Here is a 19,180-nt window from a genome sequence, read left to right on the forward strand (position 1 = left end):
CTATGGGCCCAATTGATATAGTAGCACCTTATCAGATGCTCATTTGTTTTTTTTTTTTTCTTTTCAGGGCCTTAGGTATTGACCTATTGCTTTGCTCTCCAATACCATTTCTTATTTCTTTCAGTCAGCATTTCTCTACACCTGCAGAACCCAAAACACCCACAAAGCTTCGCTCTGAATGAAGAAAAGGCTGACAGAACAGTTTGTAAGTTTTTTTTTTTTTTTTTTTTTTGTTTTATTTTAAATTACAGACAACTACAGGAAAATAGGTCTGCCAAAATTAACAACAAAATTTTAATTACTCTGCCCTTTCTCAGGCCTATATTCATTTTTATCAATTAGGTAATTATGAAAGCCTATAAGGTGTGGTCAAGTAAAAATGGAGAATGGGGGTGCAGTCAAAGTTAGGAGGATATCTATGTAGTATTATAAAATAGAGGGCAGTCCTGGCATAAAGTTTATTAATTGTAGTGGGCTACTCTCTAGTGGCTAGTTAAATGTAGGGCCAGTAATAAATGTTTGCTACATCAGGAGAGGAGTAGGCTGCCGTGCTTCAAGATTGCCCAGTTCAGATCTGGAATTTACATAGTGTAAAATAAGTCACTATTACAAACATAATAAGTAAATAGAGATTTAGAAATGAATTTCTAAATTCAAAAGATTTAGAAGAAAACAGACAACTAAATATTCACTTCTTAATTTATCTTCTATGTGACAATGCTTTGACATTACCATTTCTGGGATATTGTGAGAGAAAGTGTGTTATTTAATTTGCTATACAGCATTCCTGTTGGTAGTTTAAACATGTTTATCATGAAGAGAAGGTGAATAAAAGTGAATATTATTTTCTGTAAGAAAATATGACCATTTTGGACCTAAGAGTGAATAAGGAAACTACTAATCAAAAGATGTAATTTCTAAAAATGAATCCCATGTTTGACAGTCACTTCTGAAAATACTATGGTTTAAAAATCTATTGCCAGACCAACAAGGTGGCCCCTGATGCAGGGCAGCCTCAGCAGGAGCAGCCTCAGCAGCAGAAGATGGGAGACCCGAGGCTGCCTGGAGGTGGTGGCGGTGGCCTTGGCTCAGCGGCCTAGGGCAGAGTCTACAGTGGCAGCAGCAGTGGTAGGAACGGCTGCGGGGACTCGGATCTGAGAACAGCTGTTGCTCCGACCAGCGCAGTTGTGTTTTATGCTATGTGCTGACTGTATCTACAGAAGATACTTAAAAAAAAAAAAAAAGACAAACTCTTCAAAGATGTTGACTCCAGTGGAATCTCTCCTTTATATCTTTTTTGTGTATGTTAGTGAATTGTAATTCCAGAAGCAATGCCTGTACAAGCTCCACAATGGACCAGTTTCCTTTCCTGACCAATTTGCACTCAGACTTTCCACAAAACATTTTGAAAGCCCATCAGTTTGGGTTGTGGTCATACTGTCTGCAAGGTGTGCCTGAATAAGCTGCACCCCGAGGCCTGCCCATTTCACCAGACCACTATCAATACAGACATTGAGATCCTCCCAGTGAACTCAGCATTGCTACAGCTGGTGGGTGCTCAGGTCCCTGAGCAACAGCCTGTTATTTTGTGTAGTGGGGTCAAAGATACAAAGCATTATGAGGAAGCCAAGAAAAGTGTAGAAGAATTCTCATTGTACCTGAGACCACTCAGGTGTGGGTCTGAATAGCACTACTCAGAGTATTCTGAGTCATCCCATGCAGAGGATACTGGGACTCTGCTGCACTGTCAACTAGTAGAAGAAGAAGGCAGGATTTGTACCATAAGGTCAGCTCAATCCTTAGGTGAACGAAGGAAGTTACAGAGCTCATTCTCTGGCAGCAGAATCCTCAGCAACTCTCTTGTAATCTCTAGAAAGAAGTCAGGGCTAGAGGCTGCCAATTCCTTGGACCAACAATGCAGCAGGAAGCTTTAAATCTGGTTCTGCTGGCTTTAGAAAATGGTTCTGCTTTGTCAAGAAAAGTACTGGCTCTCTTAGTAGTGCAAAGGTTGGAGACAGGGTTTCCTCAAGCCTCTAAAACCAGCATTAAGCATGTTGTCCAGCAGCTGCTTACAGAGCCTCCTGCTTCAACATCACTGTATGTGATGAAGATTCTTCTTTGATGCAAACTGAAGGAAGAATTTAGAACCTATGAAGCTCTGTGGTGAGAACATGACTCCCAGATAGTATAGATTGCTGTGGAGGCAGGGTTACGAATTGCACCAGACCAACGGTCCTCTTTGCTTTATGGAGACCAGTCTCAACAAATCTCATATGCAGTCCATTATTGACAAGTTGCAGACCCCAGCCTCTTTTACACAATGTGTTCAGGAAATAACAATTCCTCTGCAGTGAACTGGAAACCCAGCAAACTTGAAACAACTGAGACCCTATTTGGAACTGTTGGCAAACATTAACCCTAGTCCAGATGCTCCTCCTCCTACTTGGGATCAGCTAGAAAATGGACTGGTTGCTGTGCATATGGTGGTACATGGACTGGTTGATTATGTCTAGAACCACAGCAAAAAAGGAGCAGATCAGCAGCAGCCTCCACATCATAGCAAATATAAAACACACATGTTGAGATATGAACAGAGAGGAGGATGCCCACGTGGGGCCATCTGTACATTTGCACACTCACAAGAGTAACTGGAAAAATTTCATAAAATGAACAAATGCCTGGTTCTCAGAAGATCCCTGAGTTCCTCTTTAGGTCAACTTAATGAGGTGGGCCTGCTTTCAGCAGCTGTCCTTCCATATGAAGGTGCTGGATCTGTCCAGCAGAAAACCCCTGCTCTGCCAAATGGAATTGTATCATCAGGAAATACAGAAACACAGCTGATTCCACAAGGGGTGGACCTGAGCTATGATTCTAGTCTTAAACCAGGAAAGAAAGATCATCTGAGCAACAGTGCCCCTGGATCCCTTCCTGCCCTCCTGGAATCTGTCCTAAGAGTATTTCTTCCTTACCTGTGACTCCACATTCTGTACCTCCAAGGGGTCCAACAGACCTGCCTCCCATGCTTGTCACCAAACCATTTCAGATGGTACCACAAGGTTCTTGGTTATATCCAGCACAGCAAGCAGGTGTTTATTATCAGGATCCTTGAGGAGGTGCTCCACAATTCAAACCAGCTCCTTATCAGCAGGGCATGTACTATACTCTACCATCATTAATATGTGTCCTGCTTTGTCTGACCACCACCATCGCTCCTCAACCTGGTCCCCACCTCTTGGATCATTATCCAGCCTACCTCCAAGATCAAGTAGTAAACTCCCAGTATGGCACACAGCCACAGCAGTACCCACCTATGTATGTACCACACTATGATGGTTGTCGAGGATAGACTGCTCTGTCTTATACAAGAGAGGAGATTTTCTGAGAAAGTCTTACACCCATTGAGGTTCCACCCACAGCATCCTATGTCCAGAGTCTAGAAAAACATACCAACAGATGGAGGGTTACTATTCAGTGACTCCTTATCCAACTCAGATCAGACCTTTCATCTCAGAGAACCTTCTTATAGCCAGCTTCCCCCTTCTCCCCAGCCCCATCCTAGTCTAGGTGAGTTACATTGACAACGAAAGGAAATAATGACCCAACTAGATGAAAGAAAAGTTATCTCTACCCCTCTTTTTACACTTCACCAACACTGCCTCCTACCTTCCATCAAGAGGAGTTTTTGGTTGAAGACTTGGAGGTAGGTGGGAAATACAAAGGAAATGATTATAGCCAATCCTCTCCCTGGTCATGTGATACCATCAGCTCCTACACTGGAACCAAAGATGGAAACTCAAAGATGTTGTGGCAGCAGGGAGTGTGGGAATGATAAATGTGGACGGTAAAGGAATGAGACACCAGCGATTACATCTTCAGAGAAGAGCAGCAGAAACCAGTGATGATGACCTTATCCCATTTGGAGACCAACCAACAGTGTATCAGTTTGGTGCCATCTCTCAAACTTCCAAAACAATATATCAGGGTGCTGGCCAATGCAGGCTATGGAACCTCAGGGAGCTGCTACAAAATCTACCAACATTTTAGATTATAATCCATATGGAACCCATGGTGGCTGAGGTGGTTTCCCTTATTCACTTCATCAAAACATATCTTCTCAGAGACACCTCAGTGAAAGGGAGAGAATAGCCATGTCAGAAGTGACCAGTCACGGAAAACCCTTCCATCTACTGAAAGGGAAAAGCTACGATTAGAATTGCAGCAATCGAACCGTCAGATTAACCAATAGACCCAGCTATGTGGACTTCTCCAGTGAGCAGCTGAGCTTGGAACTGCACCAGGTAGAAAGGGAAATTGGGAAAGAGAACCTGGGAACTGAGAATGGAGGACCAGTGTTTTCTGGACACAAAAGGCAAACTGAATACCTCTAAGCAAGCAGGAAATGGACAACCAGAAACACAAAATAAGGTTCCAGCTGAGGATCTTACATTGACATACAGTGAGGTACCAAATGGATCAGCCTTGACACAAGAGAACATCAGCCTCCTATCAAGCAAGACCAGTTCTCTGAACCTATCACAGGATCCTGAGGGAGGAGGGGATAACAATGACTCCCAGAGATTAGGAGTTACACCCAGTTCTGCTCCCTAAAATATGAAAAGCCCTACTTTTATCTTCTCCTGTTCCTAATCAGTTTGTGAGGCATAGGGGTAGGAGAGCAGATAACTTCCAAACCTTTTCTCTAAGAGTGGTCAGAGAAATCTAGGAAAAGCACCAGATGCAATTGGCACAAACACCACTACTAAAAACAAACCCTGCACATAGTTCACATTATGCATTTTTTAATTTAGAGAAAAAGAAAAAGAAAATTATCAGGATCTGCAAGCAATTCAGATTAAATTTGTTTTTGTTCTGTGAAAAAAATATCTATTGCCATGTGTTTCTTTGCAGTGGGTTTTGCAAAAGCAAGGAGAGCTTTAATCTCTTCATTCTCCCAGTTCACATACTTTCTGTCTACCATCAGCATGTCACATCACAGCCAATCACTTTGACAATGATACACTGCACAGCTCCAGTTTGTGTTTGAAAATGACTAATGTCATAGTAACACTGCATCTCCTTATGGTAGTAGAAGTCAAAGCTGGAAGTGAGGTGGATGTGCTGTCACAGGACCTGGTAAATTGTGTGCCTGTGAGTTAAATGCCTGAAAACCTCTCTCCTGCTCTCTTGCTTTGCCTTTTTTTCCAAAGGATGAAATATGCTATGAAGTTTCCAGGAATGAATGGCCATTACCACTTTGTGTTGCTAACAGTGCTGGAAATATCACCTAAACTGAGAGTAACCTACATATCAATAGTATGTTAAATTTGCATATTAGCTCTTTCTCAAAGCACTCAAAATTCTCGTGTATCCAAGTATCATTAATTTTTATATTATCTCAGTAGAGCACGAAGAGGTAATATCTGCTTCAGCTTATAAATTAAATAGTAGTAGGAAGGTCAAGGGATTAAAGTAATGTCAGGCCAAAAGAGGTAATCAGTGTTAAGTATACACAGACTGTCACATTTGAATTCTCTTCACTACTTTACTATTTAAAAATAAATAAAGAAATTACTACCCTGAAGAAATTCATGGGATTGATTAACCCTTAATCTCAATGTTCCTATCTGTAAATCATCTTATTATTGTTGCAATACCTGGGGCAGCAATCCTCAAACATCTTGCTTTGCTGATTAATTTGACGTGGAAAAACCTGATAGTTTCATTTTCTTAGATGTAATGTTTAAAATTCTTCTTTCTGTTTGGTCCATATGAAATAATTCTCAAGTTCACATTCTTTTTTAAAAACATATGCAAAACCATCATCTTTATCTGAAATCCTTAAGATTGAGATGTTAGGCAATGTTAAAGATTCAAGGCAGATTTACAATCTTGGGGGCGATGGGGTGGGAGCAGTGCACAACTCATGGTTTGACAGGGGTTGCCTAAGGAAGAAGGCCCCATTATTATGCGGTCTGCAATTTCAGCCAGACACTATTCCAAAGGCTCTCCAGAATGGAGAACATTTCTCAAGGCAGAATCTGAGTTCATTAGCTCTCTCAAGTGTAGGGGTGGCTCAATTTCATTGGAGTGATAGGAGAAGTGATGGGTGACCCTCTGTGGTGGTATTGAGCAATGCCATCTCCATCAGTGAACTCATGGGCTGGGCCAAAGTCATCTGCGGCAAGGTGGTTATCACCAGGGCCAAACCCCAGGGTGGGTATCCCTTCTAAGTAGCAGTCCATTAAGGCTAGGAAAATTGTCATGGGTTTTTGAATACCACAGGGCAAGTCTAGTCATGGTATCTTTGCAGGTTCCTGTAAAATGGGACATAGCACCTATCAAAGGCTTTGACTGCATATTTCTGCATAGCCCTACAAACTTCTCTCCATAGGTAGAAGATATTTTTCTACATTCATATGCCAAATAGGTATTAACTCTTTGTAGACCCTCTTTGCAATCCAAGCTCTTGCCTTGGAACAGTATGTCCAGAAAGCTGGAACAGAGAACTATTAGCCATGCAGGCTTGATTTGATTACACTCATGAGCCTATTGGTGCTGAATGAGAATTATTTAGATTAAGCCTGGGGTGGGAATCATTCAGACATTGATGCCGGCAGTACCATTTGATATATAGATTGTAGAGCTTTGGGTCATTGGCCATGCTCAGTGGCATACTGGATGCAAGTGTTTGAGGAGTGATAGCCAGAAATCTCCTCTGTCCCACACCTGGGTGAAATTTAGGATTAGCTGAGTATTGTTTGAGCATTTGTGGACACACGCAGCCAACAAAAACAATAAAACTCAGAAATAGGGTGAACAACGGCATTGAACCAGTTGGTGATGAATGTCTTCAGGGGCTGCTACTTCTATCATGACAGTTGGACTTGGTGTTGTTTCTCCTTTCTAGAGAGACAGCCTAATGCTTTCTCTCAGGCCTTGCTGTATGTGTGGTGCTTGCCAGCCCTGATATTATGTCTTGTATTGGTAATAGGCATTCATGGCTGGGTAAAAGGAGGTCATTTTTTGATGTGACTGGCATCCACCAGGCTCAGCTTTTCTTCACCTCTGAAGGTGACATAGATAGTTCCACTGCTTGGTCAGGGAGTGATAATCTCTGCTTCTTGTAATGAATTAGGAGAACTGGTGCTTATCTATCCTCTATATCCTGAAAAAATATGGCAGGGACTATGGGTTTTGGCACTGGGGTTCTATGTGGTCACGAACATGCAGTGGTCCCATAGGTGGACTTGACATACTTTCAATTTGAAGAGGATTATGGCTTATTATCAACCCTCCATCAGGCAGCCATCTCATGGAGGTGGGCAGTGTTATCAAAAAGCAATGAACAACACTAATGCAGGGTGTTAATAATAGGGTAGTACAGGGCATTCTGTATTTTATGCATGATTTTTCCGTAAACCTACAACTTCTATAACAAAAAGGAAAGAAAGAAAGGAAAATTGTGTTGGAGGAGGCATCATTGATGAGTTTAAAGAAAATGGTCCTGTTACCTTCTATTTGGAAATGGGTGTGCTTCCCTTTAATGACTAAGAGAGGTGGTGAGTGGCACGTAATTAGTGTAGGGGCATTAAACCCTCTGGGCCAGAAGTTTATGAAAATAAGTCTGGGGCATGAGAAACATCTATTAAGGGTCCCCCTTTGTAATTGAATAGTAAGTCCTTTAATAGTCCATTTGTCTTTCTATGAGGTCTGCCACCTGGGGGCAGTAAGAGAGATGAAAATTTCAAAGAATTCCTTCTTCTTTGGCCCATTACTGTACAATTTGAGGTTTGATGTGTGTTCCCTGGTTTGAATGAATATTCTGAGGCAGGCCATAAATAGGACTAGGATTGATTTAGTTAAATCTATGGTCATGGACATCAGCTGTGGCATGTCTGGATGGGTAGGCAAGATGGAGACCAGTGTATAATTCAATCACAGTAAGAGCAAACTTTGTGGCTCCAGAGGTGGTTCATAGAGGTCCAATGAAATTCATGTGCCAGCATGAGTATAGAAAATCTCCCCAAGGGACTACAAAACATTGCTAAAAGAAATCAAAGAAGGCCTAAATAAATGGAAGTACATTCCAGGTCCATGGATTAGAAGACTAAGTAGTATAAAGTTGTCAATTCTACCCAAAGCAATTTACAGATCAATGCAATTCCAATGAAAATTCCAACAGACTTCTTGGCAGAAATGGAAAAGCCAATGGAATGGTAAAGTTCCCTGAGTAGCCAAAACCATCTATAAAAAAGAAGAATGAAGTCAGGGGACTCACACTTCCCAATTTTAAAACTTATTACAAAGTTACAGTGGTCAAAGTAGCATGGTACTGGCACAAGGATAGATTCCTGGGGAGGTCACAGAACCACCTAGTGGACATCTCCCAGCTCTCTCTTACCCTGTCTTCTTTTCTATTGTGTGCAGATGTTTTAATATGTTTTCATTCTGCAGCCAAGAAGAGAGTAGATCTAATGGAATTGCCTGACTGTATCTTAAACCTGGAACTGGGAACAAGCATTTCTAGCTTCTTAGCAGGGCAGCAGCTCTCACTGGCAGAGTTCCCTCCCCTGGGGTATATAAATACTCAACACTCAGAGAGCACAGGGTGTCTCTTGGAGGTGAAGTAGGGCATGCAGAATTGCCATCCACTGAACTTGACTGGAGCAATTGGCCTTCCCAGGACATTGGCCATGACAGGATCTCTTCTGCTGATCTTTTGGACCCTTTGTGCTGTGTAAGTAATAATAACAAAGTGGTCATTTGCTGAAAGTTTCCCATAATGCACCATATGGCAACTTGCTCCACAGATTTATAGACCAATGGAATTGAATTGAGAGGTCAGAAATAGACCCTCATTTCTAAGGCCAATTGATTTTTGATAAGGCTGCCAAGTCCACTCAATTGCATAAGAATAATCTCTTCAACAAATGGCTCTGGGAAAATTGGATACCCATATGCAAAAAAAGAAGGAGGAACATTATCTCACACCATGTACAAAAAAATTAGCTCAAAATGAATCAAAACCTAACCATAAGAACCAGGACTCTAAAACTTCTAGAAGAAAACAGGGAATAATTCTTAGGACCTGTTAGGCAATAGTTTCTTAGACTTCACAATACAAGCATGAGTAACAAAAGGAAAAATATATAATGAAACATCACCAAAATATATTAAACAACTTTTGTTCATCACAGTACTTCATCCTAAAAGTAAAAAGACAACCTACAGAATGGAATAAAATATGTGGAAACCACATATCTGGTAATGGTTTAATACTCAGAATTTATAATGAAATCCTACAACTCAACAATTAAAAGACAAAGAATCCAATAAAAAATCTGCCAAAAAGTTTGAATAGACATTTCACTAAAAAAGATATATAAATGGCCAAAAAGTACATGAAAAGATGGTCAACATCATAGACCATTAGGGAAATGCAAATTGGAACCACAGTGATATACCTCTTCACATCCACTAAAATGGCTACTATTTAAAAAAAAAAAAAAATCAAAGATCTGGAGAGGATGTATACAAAGAGAAACACTCATTCATTGTTGGTGGGAATGTAAAATGGTACAGTCACTGTGGAAAACAATCTGGTGGTTCCTGAGAAAGTTAAATATAGAATTACCATAGGATCCATCAATCCCACTTCTAGGTATACACTCAAAAGACTTGAAAGCATGGACTTAAATAATTATTTTCATATTAATGTTCATAGTGGCATTATTCACAATTGTCAAAATATGGAAGCAACCCAAGTGTCCATCAACTGACAAATGTATAAGCAAAACGTGGTGTAAACACACAATGGAATATTATGCAGCCATGTAAAGGAATGGATACATTCTGATACATTCAATGACATGGGTGAAACTGGAAGACAACATGTGAAATAAGCCAGAAACAAAAGAGAAGGATAAATATTGTATGATCTCGCTGATAGTAAATAGTCATAATAAGCAAATTCATAGAGTCAGAAATACATACAGTTTATCAAGGGCTGAGGAGGGATAGAGAATGGAGTGTTAAAGCTTAATTAGCACAGAATTTCTGTTGTAGGTGATAGAAAAGTTTTGGAAATGGATGATGGTAACAAAAAATTGTGAATGTAATTAACACCACTGTATTATATATCTGAATGGGATTAAAGGGGGAAATTTTAAATTCTTTAATTATTACTAAAATAAATATTTTACAAAAAAAGAATGAAATTTGATACATATGACAACATGGATGCAACTTGATGACATCATGTTTAATGAAATAAGCCAGATAGAAAATAACAAATACTGTATGATCTCAGTGATATGACATACTTAAAATAGACAAATTCATAGAATTGGAAACTAGAATACAGGTTACTGGGGCCCAGGGTGCTGGGTAGGAACTGTGGAATTAATGCTAACTTGATACAGAGTTTCCTTTGGGGATGATGGAAAAGCTTTGGTAATGGATGGCAGTGATGGTAGCACAACACTGAATATATAATTAACTCCACTGAATTATATATTAGAATGCAGTTAAAAGGGGAAGTTTTAGGATGTGTGTTGTGTTGTGTGTGTGTTACCAGAATAATCTAAAAAACAAAAAACAAAACATAGAACTGTACAATGCAAAGAATGAACCCTAATATAAACTATGGACTATAGGTAATATAAAAATTACAATACTATTGTTTCATCAGTTGTACCAAATATACCACATAATGCAAAATGCTAATAATAGAGAAAACTGAATGTGTGACAGGAGTATAGGGGAACTCTGTACATGCTGCATGATTTTTCTGAAACCTACAATTGCTCTAATAAATACATATCTATACATATAAATATATAGATATATAAAGAGTGAAATTGTAATGAGCAATTTGACTGAATAATGTTATATCTCCTGAATCTCATAAAAGTGGGGCTTTTTATTTCACTTTTCTAACAATAATTTTACTTTATAAAAGTATTCATTTGTAATGGATTGAAAACAAACTGTAAGCAGCCTTTTACCACATATAGTTTGAAAAGTACTGTACTATCTCTTCAAAGATCTTCTTTCAACTGCAATTAAAAGTACCTGATAAAGAGACATTTTATACTTCCAATAACATAAAATATATTGCAATATATACTAACTTTTTCTGCATTGATTAACATCCTCTATTTGATTACCATTCTTTTCTGATATTTTTCTAATCTCTGTCTTTAATCAGTTATAGTGCATAGATACTAATCAATTAAAGTGATCAGGGCATTTTGAGACTCAAAAATACAAAGCATAAATAATTGTAATAATGGAAGAATAAAGTATAATATGCATTTTTTTCCTCATAATATTGATTTATAATTGACATCTATTTAGTACAAATGCTAGCTTTCTTAGAAATTGTTCAGTTTTCCACATCTACAAATAAGAAAAGAAAGAGAGGGATAGAAATTAAAAATATGAAGCCATCACACCATTCTACAGAGATCTAATGTTTACTTTCAGGAGCATGTTGACTGCCAGCGTGCAATTTGGGGACATTTTTCCTCCAATAAAACACCTGCAAAACTATTCAAATGGAGAAATCATAAATCTTTTTCTTTTTTCTTACTTCCACTTAAGGAGAACATGTATTTTAAATTATGCCACCCAAAATTTCTAGATTATTTACATTTCCAGTGGTTCCATGGAGCTTGTCTGTTTAAGCAGCCACACTAGTCTTGTCATTGCTCCAGGTATTTAGCAGCAGCACTCGCTAAGTGGGTGAGTCATATGGCAAATGCTGGCTGTGAAAGAATTCAGCCAATGTAAGCAGCAGAAGCACTGATTTTTTTTTTTTTTAATCTTCATTTTATTGAGATATATTCACATACCACGCAGTCACACAAAACAAATTGTACATTCGATTGTTCACAGTACCATTACATAGTTGTACATTCATCACCTAAATCAATCCCTGACACCTTCATTAGCACACACACAGAAATAACAAGAATAATAATTAAAGTGAAAAAGAGCAATTAAAGTAAAAAAAGAACACTGGGTACCTTTGTCTGTCTGTTTGTTTGTTTCCTTCCCCTATTTTTCTACTCATCCATCCATAAACTAGACAAAGGGGAGGGTGGTCCTTATGGCTTTCCCAATCCCTTTGTCACCCCCTCATAAGCTACATTTTTATACAATTGTCTTCGAGATTCATGGGTTCCTGGTTGTAGTTTGATAGTTTCAGGTATCTACCACCAGCTACCCCAATTCTTTAGAACCTAAAAAGGGTTGTCTAAATTGTGCATAAGAGTCCCCACCAGAGTGACTTCTTGGCTCCTTTTGGAATCTCTCTGCCACTGAAGCTTATTTCATTTCCTTTCACATCCCCCTTTTGGTCAAGAAGATGTTCTCCATCCCATGATGCTGGGTCTACATTCCTCCCGAGGAGTCATATTCCACGTTGCCAGGGAGATTCACTCCCCTGGGCGTCTGATCCCACGTAGTGGGGAGCGCAATGATTTCACCTTTCAAGTTGGCTTAGGTAGAGAGAGAGGGCCACATCTGAGCAACAAAGAGGCATTCGGGAGGAGGCTCTTAGGCACAATTATAGGGAGGCCTAGCCTCTCCTTTGCAGCAACAGTCTTCCCAAGGGTAAATCCTGTGGTAGAGGGCTCAACCCATCAAACCACCAGTCCCCTATGTCTGTGGTCATGTTAGCAACCATCGAGGTGGGGTAGACTAATACCCCTGCATTCTCCACAGCAGAAGCACTGATTTTTGAAATCTTGACAGTAATTGGACAGTTTTAAAGTTCTGCATAAGAAAGACAGAAAGTGGGGGTGGGGAAGAGGGAGAAATCTCACACGACTCTTTAATAGGAGTTTATAAAATACGTTATGCTCTAATGAAAACATCATAAGAATATATCAGATATAAAATTCATGTCACAGGCATATCTTATTTAGTTCACAAATTTGGGCCTTTGTACATGTAAAGATTCTACTTTGTTATGTACTACATTTTCTTGGAATTAAATGGACATGATTCATTTAAAATATTTAATGGATTAGTTTTACTCACCGCATACCTTTGCTGTTCTTGCTCAATTATATTGAGAACAAAGTGCTATCTTTACAGATTTTTTTTTACATTGCTTATGTATTTAAAACAGTGAAGTTATTTTAGCTTTATTATGACTGCCTTGCACAAATTTAGTATAAATCTGTAAGAATGATGAGCTAAATTCTGCTGGGTATGCATATATTTGAACAAACCTTGTTGTCTTGAATGCTCTCTGCATTCTTGTGAATTTCAATAAAGGTAGTTCTTAAGAACTAAATATTTAGTTTAATTTTGCTAAATCATGGAACAATCACTAAAAACAAAAACAATAATGGATTATGGATATCTTCCAAAGATACCTAACTTTTTCTAACATAAACTGCCAACTGAGAGAAAGGTTAAAATAAAATCCTCACATTTATAAATGATCCTTGAGGCAACATTCTCTTTCAGATTTTGTCAGTGTACAACCCCTCTTCCCTCCCATTTTAGGTTTCAGTTTCATTTCTTTCCCTTGACCTAAATCACTGTCATTTTAACTAAAATGTTTCTCAGAGTTATACACCTTTGTTATGATTGTAATACCATAACTAGAAAAATACTTGAAGAAAATTATTTAGATTTGAGTAAAGGAATATGATTAAGATTAAAGTCTGAATTTTAGGGGTATAATTCACATATTCCACAAGTTCATAAGCTAATTATTTAATTTACTCCAGAAATTATAGAGATTAATTCTCATCAAACTACAGCCTGTGGCTACAAGTAACTGTTCCAAGGAAAACCCCAACTACAAACACATACCCCTCCCACTCTCTAGGAAAGAAAATGTCTAAATAAAATTTAATAGTACCAATGATTAGTAAAAAAAAAATTCTCATACTTGGATGTGAAGGATGCTAAAATCCTTACAGAATCACTAAAGTTTCAGTTATGATTAAATGCACTGATTTATTTATTTAAAATTTTCAATTGTTCAAATTTCTATCATTTGGAATACATTTCTTTTCCATATATTACCTACTAGCTTTCAAATACATATGGCAGCAACATATCTAATAGAATGTTTATAAGAATGACCAATGTATTGGTTAACTATCACTATATGACCAACAACCCAAACTAGGTGGCTTAAAACAATAAACATTATTATTTCTTACAAGTCTACAGCTCACCTGGGAGGTTCTGATGGGCCATGCCCAGCTTAGCTTGGCTGAGGTCACTCATGTGTCCCCTATTAACTTACCAGTTGGCTGGGAGGTAAATGGTTTAGGAAGACTTAAAGACTGCTTGCTGATTGGGATGATTAGAGGGAATGGGATATTTGTCTCTCATTATCTAGCAGGTTAGCTAGGCTTGTTCACCAACCAGTGACAGAAATTTTGGAAGCTTGTAAGGCCTCTGGAAAGCTAAGCTGGAAACTGAAACACTGTAACTTCTGCCACATACTTTTGGTGAAAGCAAATTATAAATCACAGCCAAGATTTTAGGTGTAGGAAAATAGACCTGATCTCTTGACGTAAGAATATCTGAAGTCCTTTATTCAAATAAAGGGTTTGAATAAAGGAAATGTGGAAAACTGGAGCAATTTCAAAACAATCTTTCATAACCAGTCATGCAAATGTAATACCATAGTATCATTTAAAAATATTTAGACAGATAATCTCTATAACTGTCCCAAATCCACAAGGTTTTGGATAAATGGATTATAACATTGTTATCTATGTACATAATTAATAAGATGTTCATAAAATCATCTGGGCTATTTAAAGAGAAGAAGGTATAAGTGAAATGTTGAATAAAAGAGCTTAGATGGAAACTAGGAATACTGTATTTAAATGAACAAAACTCATTAATCAAATTTATTATCCTTGGTAAGAAGAGTAACAAAACACAGGTGAAAGTACATTAAAAAGAGGAAATATTAATCTGTGGAGAGTATTCTTCATTTAAAAAAAAAAAAAGCTATGAGTTCTAAAATTCCCAACCAGCAAGCTAAAAGGATGATTCTAGCAGAAATAATCCAGCTAAGATAGAGACTAAATCCCTTTAAAATTATTTGAATAGACTTTAAAAGACAGAAGAACACAACTCACTACTTCACAATTTCGCATCAAATTCTGTGAGGCAGTATGCAGTAGATTGATAAGCAAATAAGTGAAAGTAGAGAGTAAATAAGAGTATATTTGTTTATTTATTCTGATGGAGGCTAACCTAAAATACTCAAATCCTGACCTAAAATCCCTCAGGTGCCTTCTTACAGTTAAGTTTGAATGTGAGACGTTCTGAGTGACCCTGTTAGATAACCTGATTAGCAGAAAACCACATCAATCATGGGCTAGTTCACTTTGTTTGGGCTTCAGTCTCAATGAAATGCCCTTCAACAAAATGAAAATACAATGTGTTGTAAGATAAGAATAAATTAATTTCCTTATCAATTCAAACAGAGAAATTCTTGATCATAAGGCACATTATGAATGGAATACAACATTATAGAATACAGAATGAAGTAGAGGAGCTTTGTTTCATGTGTCAAATAATTGTCTACTTTCAGAATGTTTATATATTACTATTCACTAGTGGCACCTATACACAACCTAACTGCATTCATTCAAGGTGTTTATTTATTTGGGACTTCTTTAAAAGTACCATGTTATAATGAGCTCAAAATAAGCTTTTGAATGTAGCTTACCCAAATAAGTATCACATTGTACAAGAAGAGAAGAGGTTAAAAATGCATGATATATTCAATCAATGCTCTGTTTTACTCCAACAAAAAGACAAATTCTTGACATACTCCACAACATGTAAGAATGTTGACAACAATAGGGTTAGTGAAAGAAACTGGATATAGAAGATTCCTAATAGTATGCTTCTTCTGAGGAGTAGGCATATGGATTGACTGGGTAGAGTATGAGGGAATTTTCTGGGTTGGTGTAAATGTTCTAAATCTTTTTAGAGTAAAGGCTACTGTTCTAGTTTGCTAACGCTGAAGGAATGTAAAACACCAGAAATGGATTGGCTTCTATAAAAGGGGGTTTATTTGGTTACACAGTTACAGTCTTAAGGCCATAAAGTGTCCAAGGTAACATATCAATAATCAGGTACCTTCACTGGAGGATGGCCAGTGGCATCTGGAAAACCTGTTAGCTGGGAAGGCATGTGGCTGACGTCTGCTCCAAAGTTCTGGTTTCAAAATGGCTTTCTCCCAGGACGTTCCTCTCTAGGCCTCAGTTCCTCAAAAATGTCACTCTTAGTTGCTCTTGGGGTGTTTGTCCTCTCTTAGCTTCTCTGGAGCAAGAGTCTGCTTTCAAAAGCCGTCTTCAAACTGTCTCTCATCTGTAGCTACTCTCTCAGCTTCTGTGCATTCTTCAAAGTGTCCCTCTTGGCTGTAACAAGCTTGCTCCTTCTGTCTGAGCTTATATAGTGCTCCAGTAATTTAATTTAGACACACCCTGAATGGGTGGGGCAAGACCTCCATGGAAATTATCCAACCAAAGGTCTTGTCCACAGTTGATTGAATCATATCTCTGTGGAAACACCCAAAGGTGTCCAGAATTTAATCAACACTAATATGTCTGTCCACACAAGATTGCATCAAAGATAATGGTGTTTGGGGGGACATAATACATCCAACTGGCACACCTACATAGCAAATACATATTTCAAAATCCATCTAAAGTCACACTTGGAATTTGCACATCCCACTTAATGTATATACATACCTAATAATGAAGTGTCAATCATTTTATATAAATAACTACCTAAATAGAAAAGAATTATAAACAAATATTGCTGTTCAGTTATTCAATTTGATATTCTCTGGTGTGTGGGTTAACAATCTTGAAACTAATATAATGTATTTTAAGTTGAGCAAATGAGTAATTACTCAAACTAATATGGAGTTTTCTCAATGATAATAAGATGGTGATTTCTGTGTTGTGGAAAGAACTTACAAATATGGAAAGGGGAAAGATTAGAATCAACTCTGGGATGTTTATTGGAATTATGAAAATTCACAGTTTTAAATATACAAAGTTAAATATGTAGATAACCTAGTCATAGGTATATAAAATAAGTGTATACATGTATAAAAACACAGTATATGCATGTTTAGATAAATAGACATAGAATGATAGATAGTATATTTCTATTCACTAACTGTTGAAAGGTATAGAAGGAATGCTGTACCAATAACAATGAGTTACTAGTAACAAGATCTTGGTTTATAACCATCATTCTCAAATGAAAAGAATCTGGACTCATCAAAGATTTGCATGATTCCAGAAGTGGAACAGAGGAAACATCTTATGAGTTAGCAACATCTTGTTGTTTCAGAAAAGAAGTGCTCTAACAATAGTAAGGGCTTTTCAAAATGTCAAGGAGCCCAGTTGAAGGGCCTCCCACTGGCAAAATATGGGAAAAGTTAAGCATCAAAATAGTGGTAATATTAGGTTATACTCTGTAGTATTTAATTCTCTGGATAGGAAAAGGTGGCATTTCTGGCAGTGGCTCTTAGCAATGACACTGAAAAATCTATGCCTAAGAGGAGGCAAGACAATCTGTCTTTATTTATTTATTTATTTATGTTTGAGAGTAACATGAAATAACTCTAGTTCATAGTTATTAACATAGGTGCTCAGTTAGTTCAGTCTTCCTCTTGATTGCAACCAATTAATTACACATATTCAAAATTCAAACCATCACTTACAACTTTCATTACCTTACACAACTATCTCATGAATTTCTAAAAGAAGTCTCATTACAAGGAGGATAAAAGCATGGAAAGTCACACCCAAAGTCATTTTCCTGGCATTATTCTTGTTTAAATATAAAAGAATGTAGAAATAGAAAGTCTGGATTTGAGTCTTGGTTCTGACACATTATAGTTCTGTAGAATATTGACATATTGTAGTTCTGTGATATTGATATAGTTCCAAAATTTGTTGTAGAAAATGTGGGTACAATCATAAATACCATATCACCCTCACAAAGTTTTTGTGAGAGTTGTTAGGAAGTGTGCCAGTTTGGATGCATTGTGTCCCCCAAAACACCATGTTCTTTGATGCAATCTTGTGGGGGCAGATCTATTAGTGTTGATTAGTTTGTAATTCTTTGATTGAATGTTTCCATGGAGATGTGACTCAATCAACTGTGAGCAAGATCTCTGATTGGATAATTTCCATGGAGGTGTTACCCCACCCATTCAGGGTGGGTCTGAATTAAATCACTGGAGCCATATAAAAAACTGACAAACAGAAGGAACTCAGAACAGCTAAGAGTGACATTTTGGAGAGCAACTGAGAGTGACATTTTGAAGAGGAGCTGCAGCTAAGAGAGGACTAAACACCCCAAGAGCAACATTTTGGAGAACGCCATTTTGAAATGCACCCTGGGAGCAAGGGGTTGCCAGTCACGTGCCTTCTGAGCTAACAGTAGTTTTCCGGATGCCAGTGACCTTTCTCCAGTGAAGGCACCCTTTGTTGATGCCTTACCTTGGACACTTTATGGCCTTAAGACTGTAACTTTGTAACTAAATACACCCCCTTTATAAAAGACAACCCATTTCTAGTGTTTTGCAAAAGGGCAACATTAGCTAACCGGAACAGGAAGCTTTCCCTACAGTCCCATGATTCTATTTTACTTCTGCCCCAACCCACCTCCCACCCCCAGCTCAAGGCCTTGATAAACTTGTCTCTGGCATTTCACAGTTCTTGACCTTATTCCAAGGTCTTCAACAGTATGTTTCAGAGGGAATTATTTCTCAGAGGAAATCTTTGGCTCTCTTTCAAAGTCAGAGAGGCCAATGTAAAAGGTGACCAAGAGCCAAAAGAAAAATCATTAATTAAAGAGTCATGGTCTAAGTTAAGTGTTTAATTCCTCAAATATTTTTTTCTATCTATGTTTTTTTCTTATAAGCATATTACAAATTCCTCATGCAAAATTAATTGAATGGAAGTAGGATAATCTTCAAACAGTTCTAAGAAAGTTTACATAAGGAACTTAAATTTTTCAACCTATTCAATTTTTAAATTAAAAGAGACAGTCATATTAGGTTATCTTAAAAGTATGCAAGAACACAAAGCCTATATACATATTCTATTGATACTGAATGTTAAATTTTGAAATAAACAGTGATTTTTGCACTTGT

The 19,180-nt window shown here is 37.8% G+C and overlaps 1 pseudogene; it reads left to right on the top strand.

The window, feature by feature from the left end:
• The first annotated feature begins 1,331 nt into the window (after nucleotides 1–1,331).
• LOC119540237 lies at nucleotides 1,332–4,608 on the top strand (annotated as a pseudogene).
• Nucleotides 4,609–19,180: the final 14,572 nt, after the last annotated feature.

The sequence above is a fragment of the Choloepus didactylus genome, chromosome 7 (assembly GCF_015220235.1).
Source record: "Choloepus didactylus isolate mChoDid1 chromosome 7, mChoDid1.pri, whole genome shotgun sequence".
In the NCBI taxonomy this organism is placed as follows: Eukaryota; Metazoa; Chordata; class Mammalia; order Pilosa; family Megalonychidae; genus Choloepus; species Choloepus didactylus.